General features: G+C 37.0%; 1 protein-coding gene across 6 annotated transcripts in view; it reads left to right on the forward strand.

Moving 5' to 3' along the window:
* Rtl4 (retrotransposon Gag like 4) overlaps positions 1-17,382 on the forward strand; it is a 355,422-nt gene that overhangs the window by 46,638 nt on the left and 291,402 nt on the right. For 5 of the 6 annotated variants that reach the window (XM_052737644.1, XM_052737671.1, XM_052737634.1 and 2 more), the window contains one exon: positions 8,920-8,969. The exons of the other annotated variant lie outside the window; for it this stretch is intronic. The gene's annotated coding sequence lies outside the window, so the exon portion shown is untranslated. The remainder of the gene's footprint in view (positions 1-8,919; positions 8,970-17,382) is intronic. 6 annotated transcript variants of the gene reach the window in all.

Here is a 17,382-nt window from a genome sequence, read left to right on the forward strand (position 1 = left end):
GTATATTCCTTAAGTTTTACTTAGCAAGTGCCTTGTCTTTTTCCTTGACTATTCTTGCCTTAGAATTTTTCGAGTTGCTTCATATTTCCTTCTTTCCTGACAGTAGACTAGCAGGATTGTGTGTGAAGGAAAGACAGATGAGAAAGAGATAGGAAGGTACTGGCAAAGAAAGACAGAGAAATGAACAGAGAAAGGAGGGACCATGCAGCATAATAGATAACAAGATAGAAAGAAAGGAGGAACAAAACCCAGGAAATAATTTCAGGTGAGAATAGAGGATTCTAATAATTTCTCCCAATTAGCACGATCCTCATATTACCAAGCAGTTTGGCTTGCAATATTTTATCTGCACAATATGAACAGGCACTTATCATTCCCATTTTGGAAACAAAGAAAAGCTTCCCTCGCCCTCACAAAATTGAAACTTGTTCCAGGATGGTGGAGTTTGGTTTGAAGCCGTGTTTAGCTTACCTCAAGAAGTCCATGCCTTTTCCACTGTATTGGCCACCTGTATATGCATCAGAAGACAAAATGTTCAGTTAGACAAGTTATTTGGCGTCATAAAAACAGAACACACAACACCAAATAATCTGCTGTTACCCCTAGCTTTTGTTTCCCTCCATTACCTCTCCTCATGTGCCCCACTACTTTGAGAGATTCAATTTGGTTAATGTGCTTTGCAAGGCAGATAACCAGGCAGGCAGAAAAAATAAAGCCCCAGCCTTAGTTTTTACTTCTAGAGTTTTCAGGCCATGCAGTGGGTTACCCCTGATCTCACAACAGGCTCAATGCCAAACTTACTCACAGAAACTAGGTCCAGATCAGTATTTTCTAATCTTTTGGAGGTAAGGACTTCTTTGAGATTCTAGACAGTGTTAAAGATTCTTTTCCCAGAATAATGCATACACATGCAAATTTTGCGTAACAAGTCAGGAGTGTCAGAAACTTCTTGGAATCCCCAGGTCTGAATCTAAGATGGAAATCTTAAAATCTGGATCTGGAATGGAAGAGAGTAAGAGTGAAATCTGAGACAGAATTTTCACATAGCAAAGGATCCTGGCTTTGCTAGGACTAGTAATCCTGAGTCTTTTCAATACATGCTTGAAATATACTGAAACGATTAACATGATTATCTTCTCTCCCATCTTAAGATATATTCCTAGGGGGAAAATTTTGTCCAAATATTCTACTTATATTCCTATTAGACCCACATGTGGTAATTGATTCACACTAAAATACACGGTAAACTCCATTTCAGTATCAAATACTTTGTACACATTGGTGCCTACTCACTGGTGTTCAAGGGAAAATATTTTGAGTATTTGGTAGATGAAGCTTACTCTCTAGTCGCTGATTATGTTCAATTGCATTTAAAAAAAGAACTGTGTGTCTCTTTAGAAATAAATTAGCAAACAGGCAAAAAAAAAGCCAGAATTAAAACAAAACAAACAAACAAAATAACCCAAAACAAAACTTATGTGCTTCACCAGGAGGCCTTGTTCTAGTTTGTGGTTCATGTATGTGCTTTCAGTGGTTTCATGGGCACCACGAAGGGATTGTCCTGCTCTCAGTGCTTTTCAGATCTCTTGAAACAAAATGTCAGTAGTTAAAACACTTGTCCATATATAAAGATAGAAGTAGAGACGCTATGATTCAAAGTCATGAAATGATGGCAGTATTCCACTGTATGGCTATACCACAATGTTTTTGATTTATTTGCATACAGATGGACAGTTGAATTGTTTCTAGTGTTTGTGAATATTCATGTTTGAGTCTTTGAAAGAAAACACGCTCCAATTTCTCCTGTATAAATACTCAAGGATAGAATAACTAAATTGTGTCATATTTGTGTTTAAGTTTTAACATTTTAAGAAACTGTGAAATTATTTTCTAAAGTGAAAGTATTACTTTCCATTTCTAAAAAGACTGTATGAGAGTTCCAGTTGTTTTATATTCTTGCCAACATTTACTTAATATTAATCCATTGAATTTTAGTCATTTGAAAAGTGATATAGTAGTATATTACTAAGGCTTCCATTCACACTTAACTAAGGACTAATGATACTGAATATCTTTTGCATGTTTATGGTGATTTGTATATTTTCTCTTATTCAATTCTTTTTTGTTTGCTTGCTTTTTGAGACAGGGTTCTCCATGTAACAGACCTAACTGTACTGTCCTGGGACTTGATTTGTAGACCAGGTTGGCCTCAAACTCACAGAGATCCATCTGCCTCTGAGTGCTGGGATTAAAGGTGTGCACCACCATGCCCAGCTCACCTATTGAATTCTTACCACTAAAAACCAAATCAGTGTTTTCTATAATAAGGTTTGAGAGATATTCATCACATAAGCTTGGTAATGATTTTCTCACTGTATTTCATAAAGTACAGGCTATCTTCAAACTTGCTCTGTAGCCCAGCCAGGCATTGATATATTTTGTATATTTATTTATTCATCATATCTATTTATTTGTGTGCTTCTATGTATGCACATGCATACAAGCCTTGTAATGTATGTGGAGGACAGAGGACAACTTGCAGGAGTCAGTACACTCCTTCCACTGTGAATCTCTCCATTGTTCTTGTGTATCCCTGTGGTGATATATTGTGTACCCTAATAAACTTGCCTGAGGATCAGAGGACAGAACCCGTGACTAGATTAGACACAGAGGTCAAGCAGTGGTGGCACACACCTTTAGTTCCATCACTTGAGATCTCATGCCTTTGCCTGGGAAACATATACACATTTAATCCCAGGAAATAATATGGCAGGGCAGAGAAAGGTATATAAGGCATGAGAAAACAGGAACTCACTCTCTTTAGGCTGAGAATTTAGTAGAGGTAAGAACCAGTGGCTGACTGCTCTGCTTCTCTGATCTTTCAGCTTTCACCCTGATATCTGGCTCTGTTTTTTTTTAATTAAAAGACCATCTAAGATTTGAACAACACATGCCAGGGATTGAACTAAGGTCATTGTTTATAGTGGCAAGCATCTTTCCTCATGATCCATTCTATTGCTCCAACACTGAATTCTTGATCCTCACGTTTCCACCTCCCTAGAGCTGGAATTACAGGTGTGTGTCACCATGCGAGTGCTCACAGTCTTTAGACTGTCCTTTCCTTCTCCTACTAGCATCTTTCTTTCAAGAAAAGAATTAAAATATTGCTGAAGACTTATTTATTAATTACTTTAGATGGAGTTTTTTCTTCACATCTTTATCCAAGGAATCTTTTACCTAAAAGTATTCTTCTATGTTTTCTTCTAGAAGTTCTAAAATTTTGAGGTTTACTTTTAAGTATATAATCAACTTTCAGTTTACTCTTTTCTATGTTGTGAGATGAATTTCAGTTTTTATATGACTAATTTTAAGAGCACTTTATATTGAGAATCCTATTATTTTCCTATTAAATTTGCTGTTGATTTATCACTAAAATGTCAATTCAGCATGTACATAAAGTTGTATTTCTTGGGTCTATATTCTGTTCCATTTATCCATTCTTAAATGAATGGCATACTGTTTTAATTATTTAGCCTTGTAAAATATCCTGAGTATCCTTTAGTTTTCAGTGTCCATATCTGTAAACTCCTTCATTAATAACTTTACTACTAAGGATTCATTCTTTTTAATTCTATTGTTAATGGGATTATTTTATTCATTTCTTTTTTGGATAGTTTGTTAGTGTGTAGATTGTTAGTTTGTATGTTGGTAATTTTGTATTCTTCAGCTTTGCAGAATTTATTAGGCATAATTATTTTATAACACATTTAGGATTGTGTTGTATAAAATCATGTCACCTGCATACAGAGATAATTGGTTTTTTCCTTTCCAATTTTTATGCATTTTTCTCACATATACAGTTCATTGATGTTTAACAAGTGTGATGAAAATACAAAGTGAGAAAAATCTGAATTTCAATGAATGGTGTTTAGAAAACTGGAAATACACACAGAAGAATGAAACTAGATATGACCCATAGTCAACTAAAGTGACTTAAAGTAAGACCTGAGGCCACGGAGGGGTGCTGTTAATGGCTTGCTCCCCATGGATTTCTCAGACTGCTTCCTTTTAGAACCCAGGAATACCAGCCCAGTGGTGGCACCACCCACAATGGGTTGGGCCCTCCCCCACCATTCACTAAGTAAGAAAATACCCTATAGGCCTGCCTATAGCCAAATCTTATTAAGGCATTTTCTCAAATGAGGCCCCTTCCTCTCCAGTAGCTCTAGCTTGTATCAAAGTGACATGAAACAAGCCCGCACACCTGCTAAGATGGCTAGCATGAAAAAAAAAAAAGATACTAAACATTGACAAGGATGTGGCTATAGGCAACTCTTGTACACTGTTGGTGGTAATGTAAATTGATACAGGCACAATTGATGATAGCATGGAGATTCTGGGGAAAAAAGGTCATTGAGAAGACTTGGTGAGTAAAGGAACTTGCTTCCAATCCTGATTAATTTGATCTCTGGAACCCATATGGTAGATGGTGAGATCCATGCAGCACATGCACCCATCTTCCCAGATAGACAAATAAATATAATAAAACGTAGAATAGATTTAAAAATAGCACTATCATGTGATATAGCAATGACATTGCTGTGTATAGAGCTTTGTGGAGATACGCTCTGGAAAATGCATTGTTAAACTATTTTGCCTTTGTGTAAACAACTATGTGTGCTTATATAAACCTATGTGCTTACTATACATCTAGTGTTTATGGTATAATATGCTCTATAGTACAGTTGATTGCTCCTGGAGTTGTGGTGAACTAAGAAACATATGTTCAAACCATGCACAAGAGAAAAGGATGCAATTAAGAGATGTGGTAAATGTGAGATTTGTGGTCTAATGTGACATACAGTTTTACACTAAAGTGCTTTAAATAAGTGGGAACACAGTAAAAAATAACCATAAAGGTATAGTTCAACAAACATAGAAAAACAGTCATTTTCTTATCATTTACTATAGCAAATTGGACAATGCTATACTTTTATAAGACTGGCAAAACAGCAAGTTAGTCAATCCTAGTGCCATTATAAACATGTGAGTAACAAATTGTGATACAACATGAAGATAGCTAAGATGTCGTTAGGTGATAGGAATTTTTTTTTTTTTTTTTTTTTGGTTTTTCGAGACAGGGTTTCTCTGTGTAGCTTTGCGCCTTTCCTGGGACTCGCTTGGTAGCCCAGGCTGGCCTCGAACTCACAGAGATCCGCCTGGCTCTGCCTCCCGAGTGCTGGGATTAAAGGCGTGCGCCACCACCGCCCGGCGGTGATAGGAATTTTTAAAATCCATTACTATCTTATAGCACCACCATTATACTTGTAGCCCATCATTGACTAGAATACCAATGTGTGACATATAACTATAATCCAGGGAAGTGACATCAGGACTTTGATGAGGGTCATTCATTGGAAATAATATTCATATTATCCAAAATACATCAGCAATCTAAACATCTATTGATGGATGGAAAATAAAAATGTCACATATATACACAGTTGCATACTAGTCAGTCTTTAAAATAGGAAGACGCCCTGCCATGTGTGACAACATGGATGAACGTGGGAGATATTATTTTGAGGAAGTAATTCAGACTAGGACAAATCCTATATGGTACTACTTATTAAAGTAGCTAAATTCATAAAAACAAATTAAAATGGTGTGCCAGGAGCTGAATTTACTAGTATGATGCTTCAATTATGCAAACTGAGGCAGTGCTAGGGATGACCTGTACAGCAAGTGCCTATAGCGAGCAATACTCTATTATATACTTCAATATTTTCTAACAGAGGAGGTCTTAAGTTCAATGTTCTTATGACAAGATAACAACAACACTATGGAAAGAGGGAGAAAACTTTTAGGGGCAAACATTTTTATGGAATTGATTTTTGTTATGGTTTCATGGGTGCATATTCATCTTCAAACTTACAAATTGATCTATAATACCTAGATGCAGCATTTTACATGGAATGTTATTTCAATAAAGAGCTTTTTGAAATCTTGAAATTTCATAATTTGTCTCCCAGTTTTATTATACTTTCCAAAGTGTTTTTGGCTGTTCTAGATCATTTGCATTTGCAACTGAATTTTAGAATCACTTTGCCAAATTTTAGAATTGGCATTGTCTACAAAAAATCTTGCAGGGAGTTTTTAAGCATTTGAAAAAGTCATTTCAGAGCTACAGATAAGTTGAAAAATAGTATATGTTTTCTATCTACACTATTTTTAAGTTCTTCTAATGCCCATATCTCACGTAAAATGATGCAATAATAAAAATCAGTAAATTGATTCTGGTATACTATTTGACCATAGATTTTAATCAGATTTCTTGTACTTGCATTTTTCTGACTTCAAAACTATTAAAGTCATCACATAATAGAGGTAGGTAAGTGATTATCATGAGTGATATTGAACTTGATCACTTGGTTCAGGTATTATTAGCTGGATTTCTTCCCAGTAAAGTTATTGTTTTTCTGTGTTCATGGTTTATTCTCTAAGACAAAAATGACCAAGTCCAGTTTAAGGGGAGATGAATTAATTTATATCAGTCTCCAGGAAGAAGGATTATTAAGAAAATGTGTGGGTATATGTTAAAGTCACCACAGTAATTAATAAAAATTTTGGAAAATATATTTAGAGGTTATGTAACTACCCTATTTCTTCTTAAGGCTGGATGAAGTAGTGTTAGCATTTATCAGTGTATTTTGCCTGTAGCAACTGTTACTATGGTGCTTGAATAGCTATTTTCCTTTTACTTATTCAGTTTGCATTTATTAATTAGAATTATTGAGTAAGGAGAGGTTGTTTATTGAAGAATTTATTTAAGTAGGAGTGTTCTCAGATATTTATTTTGTTAATTGGCTTGTAATCCCACAGTATCAAGTTTTAAAAACAATATATATATATTTTATTATTTAAACCAATTTTTAAATTCAAATGTATTAGATCATATTCTTTCCCTTCCCCCAAGTCCTTCTAGATTATCTGTACCTCCTTATCTCCTCACCTTTAAATTCTTTCTGAAAAAAGTCAAACAAAACCACAATACAACAACAAAACCAAGAAAACAAAATAAAACCACACCCCCAAAGAAAAACAAACAAACAAACAAACTGTAAACAAATAAAACACACACAAATCTGTGGAGTTCATTATATGTTGGTCAACTACTACTAAGCATGAAGCCTGTCCAAGAGTGGTTGATATATTTAGTGTCACTCTATTGGAGAAAACTGATTTTTCCCTCCCAGCAGGCATAAGTGACAGTTCAGTTGTTAACCTTTACCCTAGTGACCAGGTTTTGATTCATTCATTCATTTTTTTTAAAAAATTAACAAAATAAAATATAATAAGATAAGACAAAACTACCACATTGAAGTTGGACAGAGCCCAAGAGAAGGCACAAGGATTAGAGCCCCACTCATTTGCACACTTGGGAATCCCATAAAAACACTTAATGGAAGCCCTAATATATACACTGAGGACCTGGCACAGATCTATGCAGGCCCTGTGCATGCTACCTCAGTCTCTGTGAATTCATATAAGCTTTTCTCATGTTGATTTTGAGGGTCTTGTTTTCTTACCATTCTCATCCCCTCTGCCTCTTAAATTTTTTCTACCTCCTCTTCCTAGGAGTTATCTAAGCTCTGAGAGGAGGTATATGATGGACATATCCCATTAACTGTTGAGTGCTGAGCATTCCAAGATCTATCACTCTATGTGTAATGTCTGGCTGTGGGTCTCCATATGTGTTCCCACCTGCTGCAGGAGGAAGCTTTTCTCTGAGGATGGCTAAATAAGGCACTGGTCTATGAGTATAGCAGAATATCATTAGGAATCATTTTACCACTACATCCCTCCCCCTTTTTTAGAGCAGTATTATTTGGTTTTTCCCTAGGTCCCTGTGGTCTCAGGTGCTTGTTCACCCAAGCAGTGTCGGGTATGGGTGTGATCTCATGGAGTGGGCCTTATGTCAAATCAGTAATTGGTTGGTTACTTCTACAAGTTTTGTGCCACCATTGCCCTAGTATATCTTGAATGTAACACACCATTGTAGACACAGGATTTGTGGCTGGCTTTGTGCTGTCGTTTCTCTTTTGATAGTGTGCAGAGTACCTTCCTGTACCAAAGATGCTGGAATTTAGGGGTGAAGGCTCTATGTAGGCACTGGCTCAACATCTCCATGTTCAATGAGTGTGTAGGTGTTGTCTTCAGCAATGGGCCCTTAGTTCCACAACATCATTGTATAGCTCAAGTCGATCCCATTTTGGCCATTCAAAGCTCGTTCAGGTTGGTTATGTAACCCTTCGACAAGTTCCTCTCTTCTGTTTTAAAAAGCACTTGACTTCAAGATACTCCAAGCCTGCACTGTGTTTTCCTTGTCCTATACTCGCACACTTCTCCAATTGAATTGAATACCTTTCCTTGGAGAATGGCAGTAGAACTGAATATCTGGACTCTAGGTGGGTTGATTACTGCACTGTTGTTACCATCTCTAATTTTTATTTGTAGATAGAAATAGGAAATCTATGTGCTTTTGTGATGCTACAGTGAAATGACCCAGACTGAGAAAGTTGTAAACAATGGAAATTCACTGTATACAATTCTGGAGTCTGAGAAATTCAAGACCCTGGTATCTATAGGCTGTGTCTACTGAGAGTTTAATCACTGCTTTCTAGGCTGTGTAATATGGAAATGATAAACATGTTCCCTCAAGCTTCTTTTGTAAAGGTACTGATGAAACTCTCAAAGGACCTTCTCTCATCATCCATTCATCCCTTAAAGGTCCCACCTTTTAACACTACACTGGAGATTAAGTTCCAAAATATACAAAGGAGAGTGGGCACCATATTCAGAGGGCAGAAGTATATTAATTTGTCTGCATACTAATCCATTTAAAATTTTATCTTACAGACAGGAACGGTGTGGTGATTGCCAGTTATCGCAGAACTTGGGAGGCAAAGGTAAATGGATTAAGAATTTGAGGCCAGCCTGTGTTAAATATTGAGACCTTGTCTCAAAAAATTGTTCATACAAAAAAAAAACCTCAGTTCAGTGTGGTTTGATATATGTCTGCATGATATATAACAGTTATAGCACAGTCTTTTGTCCTAGTAGCAAATTCCTACTCTCTAACTGTAATTCATGCCAGAAATTTGAATGTCGTCCTATTAAATTCAGAGATCAGTTTATAGAGAAATGACAATGATATTGAATCTCTTAACTCATAAACACAGTATATTTTATTTCACTATTCAATTTATGTCAGCAATGGTGTATAGGTTTCAGTGCACAGATCTTGAATGAGCTCTGTCAGATTTATCCCTAAATTCATCATTTTTGATGCTTTTGTAAGAAATTCTCACTTTATTACTTTATAAAGCTTTATTGCTGATCTATATGAATGCAATTAGTTTTCTTTTCTTTTGAGACAGGGTTTCTCTGTATAACAGTCCTGGCTGTCCTGGAATTCACTTTGTAGACCAGGTTGGCCTTGAACTCACAGGGCATGTGACACCACCACCTGGCTTGCAATTAGTTTTTATATTGATATTTATGTTTATTCTTTTCTGAGTCTAATGTTAGTTTCAATTGCTTGTTTTGTGGATTGCATTGATTTTTCTACATATTTTGTACATGTTATTCACAAAGAAAAAGTAGTTTAACATCTTTCTTTCTGATCTAAATAACATTTTTTTGCCTTTCCTTGCCTAACTCATATCTGCTAAATAAAATCTGTAAGTTTGAATGAAAATGTTGAGAATGAATACCCTTTTCTTGTTTCTGATCCCAAGGGAAAAGAAACAATATTTCATCATTAAGTATTAATTACATGGAGATTTATATTGCCATTCTTACAAAATTGAAGAGTCGAGGAAGTGCCCTTTCATTCCAAATGTGGCAAGACTAACCAATCTTGGATTTTTACATTTTTACATTTATTAAGATCATTGTGCAATTTTCCTTTTAAAAATGTTTTCTTATACAGTATTGCTGTGATGGTCAGTAGTAATTGTAAACTTGGAAGAATTGAGAATCACTTGGGAGTCAGACTTCTGGGCACACATGTGTGTGGGGGGGAGTGAGGGGAGAGGGGGAGAGATGGATGGAGAAAGCAAGGGAGAGAACGAGGGAGGGGAGAGAGGAGACAGAGAAAGAGAGAGAGTGAATGTGTGTGTGTGTGAGAAGAGAGAGAGAGAGAGAGAGAGAGAGAGAGAGAGAGAGAGAGAGAGAGAGAGAGAAAGATCTTCTTTGCATTAATTGAGGTGGGAAGATCTGTCCACTGTGGATGCTACAATTCCCTGGTTCAGATTCTGGACAGTGTAAGCAGAAAAAGGGGCTGAGCAGCAGCATCTATTCATCACTCTCGGCTTCCTAATTGTGAATGTGATATGATGTGATATGACTAACTACTTCAAGCTCCCCTGATACCTTGACTTTTCCAACATGATGAGCCAGAATAAACTCATTGTCTCGTAAGCTGTGTTGTCACAGTATTTTTTCATAGCAATAAGAAAAGAGACTAATAGCCATCCCAACTATGTTTGACTAATGTCTACAAAGTGTATTTTTTTAAAAATTCACTTTTCTTCAACATATTTATGTCTGTCTTGTTCGAAGAGTGTTTTACTGAGCCATTATACAGATGTATATTATTATGTTCAAACTGACAATATATGCCTTTGAATTGAGCTGTTTGAACAACAGCAACACTAATGTGTTTATGATTTGGCTGAAACCTTTTCTCTATTCTTTTTTCATTTGTCATATGTATCACTTCTTCTCTTTTTTGTTTTAGTATTTGTTGCAGAGTAACTGAATTTTTATAATTAAATTTAATCTCCTTTATTGGCTTATAAGCTTTAACTGTTTTTAGATATGTTTACTACATCTATGAGAGTGTATAAGAAATATCTTTAAATAAAATATTACACTATTTTCCGTAGAGCATGTGTGCCTTACAATAACACTTCTGTTTCTTTCTCTTAAGCCTTTTTGCTACTATGGTCATAAATTTCATTTTACACATCTTTCTAGTTATTATTTTTGTTGAAATATACCTTAATAATGTTTAAATGATAAAAATTATTTTATCCTTATGTATGCATGTACCAATTTTGCTCTCCTTCATTCTTTCTCTTTTTATTCCATTGATGTTGAAAGTTTTTTTAAGCTTTATTATACTTATTTTCCTAAATGCAATTGTAGAGAGGGTTTTTATGTTAAGTGGTCTGTATATATCTGCTATATGAAACAATTCAAAATCTGGAGTACTATGAGGATGTTATGAAGGGGTGTGGGGAAATGTACTGAGAGAAAGAACAGAAATGATGGAAACTGATTGGGAGGATCAGCAATACAGTAGTTGACTTTCATATTGCTTGTGTTTAGTAACTTCTATTATTTGGAAACTGATTATTGATATATAATATCTTTAAAGTTCTTGAGGGTTTTGGAATCATTATCCCTGGTGATCTTTAGAAAGAGAATGGATTTTATTTCTGAAGGTCTGTCAGGATATGTCTTTAGAAAACAAGGAAGTGTGAAAACAGTTTCTGGTATTCTGTCCTTGTACTACAGTACTGTGATCTATATTTGCCAACACTAAACATGGAAGCTGAAAGAAGCTATGTGAAGTAGGATAGCCAAATTAAGATTGCAACCTGGTCTGTAGTACAAGTATGTAGAGCTCTCAAAGAGAAGCAATCAAATGGAAACTTTGAAGGCAAGGCAAGGCAGCCACTATCACCAGACTGCCTGCTAGGTAGTCTTGCTCTTGGAGGATGAAACGTATAGAGGAGGGAGGGAGGGAGGGAAGAAGGGAAGGAAGAAGGGATAGAGGGAGAAATGGAGGGAGGGAGACACTGCACAATAGGTTCCTAACCTATATTGTGTTTATCTTCATTAACTTAAAGTTGTTTCAAGTTTATCTTCAAGGAAGAAATTGTATACCCCTCCCCATAACTGTAATCAAAGAGGCAATATAGTCCTCTATCCTGATAGGTGGAAGAATTTAAAATTTTGGATGTTTGACTCTAAGATTTCTCATTAGTATGGATCTTTAAAACTGTTCCTTTCTTCTGCAATACTTTTTTTCCTGATGTAGTATACCAAGTGAAACAGAGTGTAGGTAAATGCCTGTATTGGCTATGCCCAAGGCACTTTCCTAAGCAGACTAAACAATAACCCTATCCTTTGATAATGTGTTGTCCTTGCTCTAATCAGTTCAACAAGGTCATGGGAAACTACAAAGCTATATGTAGTTTGTAAATCGGCCCAGGATATATTGCATTCTCTTAATTGATGAACCATCTCTTCAAGCCCACATGCTAATAATTTTTAAATACTTTTAGAAAATTGGTTTTTCATATCTTCCCTCAGTTTTATTAACAAATAAATGATGAATTAAAATTGTATATATTTGCAATGCCCAACATATTTTGATTCATATATTCATTGTGAAGTACTTAAATTAATAACATATTCCTCACCTCATTATTACATTTGTGTGTGTATGTGTGTGTATGAGAGAGAGACAGACTGGTGGAGATGTCTTTCTGTATGCTGTGAATGTGTGTTGCTCTGATTTGGTTAATAAATAAAACGCTGATTGGCCAGTAGCCAGGCAGGAAGTATAGTACAGGTGGGATAAGAGAGAGGAGAATTCTGTGAATAGGAAGGCTGAGTCAGGAGTTGTCAGCCAGACACAGAGGAAGCAAGATGTGAAGGTAGAACTGAGAAAAGGTACCAAGCCATGTGGCTAAATATAAATAAGAATTATGGGTTAATTTAAATGTAAGAACTAGTCAGTAGTTAGCCTGAGCTAATGGCCAAGCAGTTTTAATTAATATAAGCCTCTGTGTGTTTACTTGGGTCCAAGTGGCCTCAGGGTTGCAGGAGCCAGGCAGAACCAGAGAAAACTTCAGCTACAGACAGACCAAGAGAGACGGAGTCAGAGAGAGAAAAAGTGAATGTACAGGTACATATGTGTGTGGTGACCAGAGAACAACTGTAGGTGTTGTCCCTCGGGAGGGATCTACCTTGCTTTTTGAGATGGGGCCTCTTACTCAACTGAAACTCACCAAGAAGTCTAGGCTCCAGGGATCTTACTGTTTCTGCCATGTCTGGCTTTTTTATTTCCGTTTTAACATGGCTTTTTGGGATTCAGTTAAAGTCCTTATACTTAGGTTGTATGCAATATACTGACTGAGCTAGCCCTCATTTACCACAGCCCAAGTTCTTCCTTTTGTTTAAAGGAAAGAATCTTCTAGATACAAATCAGTATTTGTCTTTCTAATTCTTACTTTGTCTTGAGTTAGGGTCTTTCTGTGTAGTCCAAAGTAGTTCAAAACTCACCATGTGACCCAGGCTGCCTTATAACTTGTGATTCTCTGGCGTTATATCCCAAGTGCTGGGGTTACAGGCATTGCTAATTACTTTCTTAGTTTTACTTATTTATTATTTATTTTATACTTGGAGAATTTAATACTATATATTTGTGTGTAGAGTATACTATAATGTGTATATGTATACATATATATGTATTCTTAAATAAACTTTCTCTGTCTGTATAATGTTACTTGAATGTATATGACTTCAGGGCTGACTATTTGGTGTTGGATAACCAAATGGGGCTCTTCCCCAGAGGAGACCATTCCTCTTAATCTCAGTATTCTTTAATTGCCTGTAGTTCTTTGTCTAGGATTGAGACACCATGAGCTCTCCCTCTTAGCATCTCTATTGGTATCACTATTGCTCCAGTCTTATTTAGGCAACCATGTTGATGAGGCCTCATATGTGTAGCTTCTTTTACACTTATAGGACACACAGCCACATAGCAAACTGCCTGATCCTCTAGCTCTTACAATTTTTCTGTCCCATCTTCCACAATGTCCCCTGAGCTTTAGATGCAGAAATTGTGTTTTTTGGAGGGCTGAATACAACATGATCTCTTTCTCTCTGCATTTTTGACCATTTATGTTTTCTGTAGGTCCCCATTTCTTGTACAGGGGAGCTTTTTTGATGAGGAGTGAGAGCTATATTTACCTGTGGGTATATATAAGGATGAATGCTTAGAACATAGTTAGAAATTGTGACAGTTTAGAAAAGTGGCAGTTGTAGGTTTTCTTTCAAAATCCACTACTTCACTAGCCGCAGCTCAGTTTCTGATACCAGTCATGGTTTCTGTCTTGTTAAGCGGGCCATATGCCCAGTTAGAGAGTTGTTGTTAATTGCTAAAGTATATATGCCACTATAGCACCCTTATGGTTATCCTGTCATGCTGGTATTTGTTGAAGTTCATAAGCCTCATAGTTGGATAGGACTGTTGGTTGCTTCACTCCTTTGGAAGCTTGCATGTTGCCTTCTGGTACCATGAAAGCTAGTCCACAGGGAAGAGGCTTTCAGATTCATTCCAGCTCAGAGGCCATTTGTCCCTGTGTCTAAAGTACCTGGCACCAACAATATCCTATAATGTTTTGGGAGTCTCTTGGGCAGTTACAGTTCTTTTATTTTTTGTTAGATAGTTAATATTCTTATGATGCTTGGGGGGTACCATTGTCATACCACTTCATTTCAACTATGTATATATGTACATGCAGACTTATGTGCATTTTATGTAATTATAGGTAGCTAGTATGATTCCTTTTGACCTTTTCAGACACCCTTACCATTATTTTACCATCCCTCTTCCTTTTTCTGTATTTATCTCTGTCCTCCCTCACACATGAAAGTTCTTCCCAATTTTTCCCACTTTCCCCTTTAGATCACTTGTTCCCTGTTACTCCCCCCTCTATTCCTCCTCCCCACCACATGATCTCCTTTTACTTTACTGGTTTCTTCAGTTGATCCAGATATGTGGTTACATCTGAAGACTTGTGTTTAGGAGCCTCAATTGAGAGAAAGCATATGATGTTTGTCTTTTTGTGTCTGGGTTACCTCACTCATATGATCTTTTCTAGTTAAATCAATCTGCCTTCAAATTTCATTATTTCATTTTTCTTTACAGCTGAATAGTATTCCATAGTGTATATGTACCACATTTATATTACCCATGTGTCAAGTGAAAGGCATTTAGGTTGTTTCCATTTCCTAGCTATTGTGAATAGAGCAGCAATGAAAATGACTGAGCAAGTATCTGTGGAGTAGGATGTTGAGTCCTTTGGGCATAGGTTTAAGAGTTGTATAGACTACTGTAGATTTATTTTTAGCTTTTTGAGGATTTTCCACACTGATTTTCAGAGTGGCTGGACCAGTTTGCAATCTCAGTAACAGTAAATGAGCGTTTCTCCACATCAATAGCCTTTCATAAATGGAAGTTTTTCTCCTGTCTGCCAGTTCCTGAATAACCATTCAGAGGCTTAATATTAATTATAAATGCTTGGCCTACTGCTCAGGCTTATTACTAACTAAATGTTACAACTTAAATTAACCCATTTCTATTAATCTATTATTGCCACATGACTGTAGTGTTATCGGTCTGCTGGCATCTTGCTCCTTGGGTGCCTGGATGGCATCTACCTCAATTCTGCCCTTCTTTCTCCCTGTATTTTGTTTGGCTTTCTGGCCTAGCTGTATTTTACCTGGCTATGGGCCAAATCAGCTTTATTTATCAACCAATGAGAGCAACACATATTCACAGCATACAGAAAGACCGTCCCACATCATTCTTTGTTGTCAATTTTCTCAGTCACTGTGCATCCCTATGTGCATCAGTTCTGCTGTGCTTGGAAGAAGCTATTTCTTTGGAGTCATCCACCACCTCTGGCTCTTATAATTTTGTAGTTTCTCTTCTGAATAGATCTTTGAGTCTTGAGGGGAGGAGTTTGTTGAAGACATTCCATTTAGACCTGAGCACTCCAAAATCTCTCACTCTGTGTGTATTGTCTAGTTGTGGGGTCTTTGTGCTAATTGCCATCTACTGAACAAAGAAGCTTCTCTGAGGAGGGTTGAGTGATGCAGTAATCTGTAGGTGTAGCAGTATGTTAATAGTACTCATTTGATTGCTATGCTCCTTTAGCAGAATAATAGTATTGGGTTTTTCTCCTAGGGCCCATGAACTATCTAGTCTCAGGTTCTTGGCCAGTTTAGCAGTATCATGTATGTGTTTCATCTCATGCAGTGGGCCTTAAGTCCAATAAACAAGTAGTTTGTTACTCCCATAATGTTTATGCTACTATTGCACTAGTAGGCATATCTTGCAGGCAGCTCATTATTATGACTCAAAGAGTTTGAAGCTGCATGAGTTTTATGATGACTTGCCTCCTTTGCTAGTCTCTATAGCACCTTCTAGCATTATGAACAGTAGCAAGTAGGCATGAAACTTCCTGTTGTGTACTAGCAAGATTTCTTCATGTTCTATGTCATAAGTATGTGGAGTTTTAGCAATGGAGTTTTACTGTCAAGTTGTGGAGGCAAACAATAGCATAGGTAATAGCTTGTGATGTTTGGGGGAGGTGCTCTATGGGAGTGGTTTGGCCAATAACTCAAAAATATATAATTAATGGTACAGCCATTATGGAAATCAGTGTGGAGTTTACTTGGAAGCTGAAAATACATCTACCACAACATTTAGCTATGCCATTTTAGGAAATAAATACCCAAAGGACTCTCCATTACTACAGAGATACCTATTCATCTCTGTTCATTGTTACTGTATTCAGACTTCCTGATTGTCAGTTCAGTCTCTGTGAGCTCCCATGAGCCCAGGTTAGTTGATTCAGTGGGTTTTCTTGTTGTGTCCTTGACTCCTCTGACTCCTACAATCCTTCTTCCCTCTCTTCCACAGGATTCCCTGAGCTTTACCTAATATTTGGCTGTGAGTCTCTGCATCTGTTTTCATCAGTTGCTGGATGAAGCCTCTCTGATGATGATTATGCTAGGCTCCTGTTGGTCACATTTGGTTCTATCCTAGGTCTCTGGGCTATCTAGCCTCTGGTTCTTGGTCCTCTTGGCAGAGTCAGGGTGGGCTCCCTCTCATGGCAATGGTCTCAAGCTGGACCAGTCATTTGTTGGCCACTCCCATTTCTGCACTACCTTTACCCCAGCAGAACTTGTAGGTCAGACAAATTGTGGGTCGAAAGGTTTGTAGCTGGCTTGGAGTCCTAATCCCTTCATTGCAAGTCTTGTCTGGTTATAGGAGATGGCCAGTTCAGGATCTGTATCCCCCATTACTAGGAGTTTTAGCTAGGGTCACCCTCATTGATTTCTGGGGGTTTCCATTGCACTAGATTTCTAACTTATCCCCAAGATACCCCCCAATTTCAGTTGTCTTCCCCAGTACTCTCTCCCTCCATCATCCCCACACCTGATCCTTTCTATTCCCATCCCTACCTGCCCCTAGTCCACTGTCAATATCTATTCTATTTACCCTTCTCA

The sequence above is a fragment of the Peromyscus californicus genome, unplaced genomic scaffold (genome assembly GCF_007827085.1).
Source record: "Peromyscus californicus insignis strain IS unplaced genomic scaffold, ASM782708v3 Scaffold_10__1_contigs__length_136768540, whole genome shotgun sequence".
Taxonomy (NCBI): domain Eukaryota; kingdom Metazoa; phylum Chordata; class Mammalia; order Rodentia; family Cricetidae; genus Peromyscus; species Peromyscus californicus.